Source organism: Alligator sinensis, unplaced genomic scaffold, assembly GCF_000455745.1.
Source record: "Alligator sinensis unplaced genomic scaffold, ASM45574v1 scaffold1092_1, whole genome shotgun sequence".
Taxonomy (NCBI): Eukaryota; Metazoa; Chordata; order Crocodylia; family Alligatoridae; genus Alligator; species Alligator sinensis.
In genome coordinates this window covers 441,763-444,370 of record NW_005842252.1, presented here as the reverse complement: position 1 = coordinate 444,370, position 2,608 = coordinate 441,763, and positions in this window count along the sequence as shown.

Below are 2,608 nucleotides of genomic sequence, written 5' to 3'. Positions count from 1 at the left end.
CCGCCCAATGTGGGATGTAGTTAAGGCAAGAAAAAAATCAATAACTACGTCTTGGGTACCCTTTTCATGCTCCAGAGACGCATCGATTAAACAATAATGACCTGGTTGGTGGGCACCATCATTTTCTCGATTCTGGTGGCAGTAAACCTTGGAAGGGGATGGAGGGGGGGGTGAATAGGTAGGCAAGCAAAGAAAGCTTTGGTGGAGAAAAGCCACTATAATCCGATGAAAAAAGGGCATAAAATGCATGTGCTGTTTCCCATCTTAAATAAAAGGCTTTTTTTTTTTCAAACCCACCTTTTCCTTGCCAGATGCCTGCATTTCCTACACATGGTTGGCAAAACTAGTTTTATTGAGTAGTTGTTATTATGGGCAGGCGGTTACAGTTTCATTTATACAACCTGGAGGGTTTTCTGTTTTGGTTTGGGTTTTTTTGTTAGATGCAAATTTTTCGCTTCTCTCCACAAGACTGTGTTTAGCCTGGAGCTTTCGGGGGCACCCTTTGTATTGCCATCAGACCCCTGAAGGGAGCAATAGTCTCTGGGTTGTTTTTTTTCCCGATGTGAAAATCCAGAAGTGGTTCCCGTGTGATGAGGGTCTTTCTGTGATTGAAAGATGCATGCTGGTTCTTAATCTAGCCCAGGGTGAGGTTTCTCCCTAGATTTCCTCTCCCCTAATCTGGATTTGTTTACATAAACCCTGCTTTTTAGTGTGCAACGTCAGTGGCTAGGCAGTGAAGTTTTTTGCACTTGGTAGGTCTGGCTTTAAATGGTTCATTAATCTAATTATGATCCTAATGACTATAATTGATAACCATTTTGAGCTATCCATAGCTGAGTGTGAAACTAGACTCGGCCCCATTGAGTGTGACCGAAGTAAACGTTTCTCATATACAGAAATGGAGAACTACACTAGAAATACCTCAAATAACTGTTTCGGTAAAGAATCTGGAAGGATCTGGGAGATAAAGAGTTACTGTGGATATAATTGTTGGGTGTTAGGGTTTTTTTTAAAGTTATGTTTTATGTTGTGCTTTACTTCCTGGAGGCTGTTATAATGTACCTTTCTCCTGGATAAAAACTCAAATATTCTCCACCTGATAAGGATGGCCCAGGAAAAATAAAATGAACAGCAAAAGAACCCCTCCCCCTCATCCCTGCTTTAAACTTTTCTCAAATAAAATGAGAAACTAATCATCATCATCATCATAATCAACCCCTTAATCCCAGTGCTGGTTAGTTAGGCAGGTAATCATATACCTTGTGGAGTTGGGTTTTTTTTAATAGCCTAATGTATATTCCTGTAAGAGGTGCTTTTTTAAAATGTATTTTTAAACAGTCTTGTGCAGCCCCCCCCCCCACCCCCACCCTTTGGTTTGGCGATGGAAAGGAGCCTCCAGAGGGATTGGGGCTTGTAGGGTCTTTAGTAGAGCTGCAGGCTCTTAAATCAAAAACTGTGAAATGGCCTGGCTTTAAATATTTTTATCTTGCCCTTTTGTCCCCCTTGCATTTTTTTAACTATTATTTCTTTAGCCCAACAAGCACCAACGCCACTCTTCCCTCCCCCCCAAGGCTGGTACAATTGAGACCTGTCCTTGGTACACTGAATTAAGACCCTAACAGAGCCAGCTGTGCTGGGATTGAAACTAATGACCGTCAGACACAGAAGGACGCTGTGGCAGCTGGTAGTTCTTTTTTTTTCGTCCCCCTTTCTCATTTTTTTCTGCCTCTTTAGTTCAGATTGGATGTGGGCAGGCTCCGAGCCCTCTCCGTTTGCATTGTGTTTGCTACTCTAATGCGTTGTAGACTTTTTTCGCAGGACTTCATTTGTTAATTTCCTGTTCATTTTTTCCCCCTCTCCTTTCATCCCAGTGCTGCTTTCTGCTTTGCAATATTTGTACGCCCTGACAACACTTGTTCACACCTTTCATAAGGTTCCCATGCCCTCTGGTTAGAGCTGCCACGGCCCTTTCCCCCACCCCCGCCCCCAGCCGGCAGCATCTCGAGCGCGAGGCTTGGCCCCTTCCCTCCCCGGCTACTGCCGGCGATTAGCGCCTCTGCGGGGGGGCCGCGGCGAGCGGTGGCGGGATCCCGGCTTTAGTGGCTTGTTATGCAAACGAGCTGGCATGACTGCTCCGTGTGTGTGTGTGTGTGCCTATGGGGGTGTCTGTGTAGCTGTGTCTGCGTCCGTGTGTCTATTGTGTGTCTCTCGATCGGTGTGTAACTGTCTGTTGTGCGTCTGTGTGCTTGTGTCTGCGTGTATCTGTATCTGCTCGTATCTTCTGTGTGTATCTGTGCTTTGTGAGCGTGTGTATCCGTGTGTCCCTGTGCATCTGTATCTCCGTGTATCTCCCTGTGTACAAGCTGCATCTCCCTGCGTGTATCTGTATATCTGTGTGTGTCTCCCTGTGTGTGTATCTGTGTATCCGTATTGTATGTCTCCCTGTGTGTCCGTGTATCCCTGTGTCTCCCTCCCCGTATGTAGCTGTGCCTCCCCGTGTGCGTGTCCGTGTGTCTGCGTGCCTGCCCGGGTCTCCCTGTGTGTCCCCGTGCGTGTGCGTGCCTCGTGCCCTCCCCCCGGGCCGCCGCTGCAAACGCCTCTCTCTCTT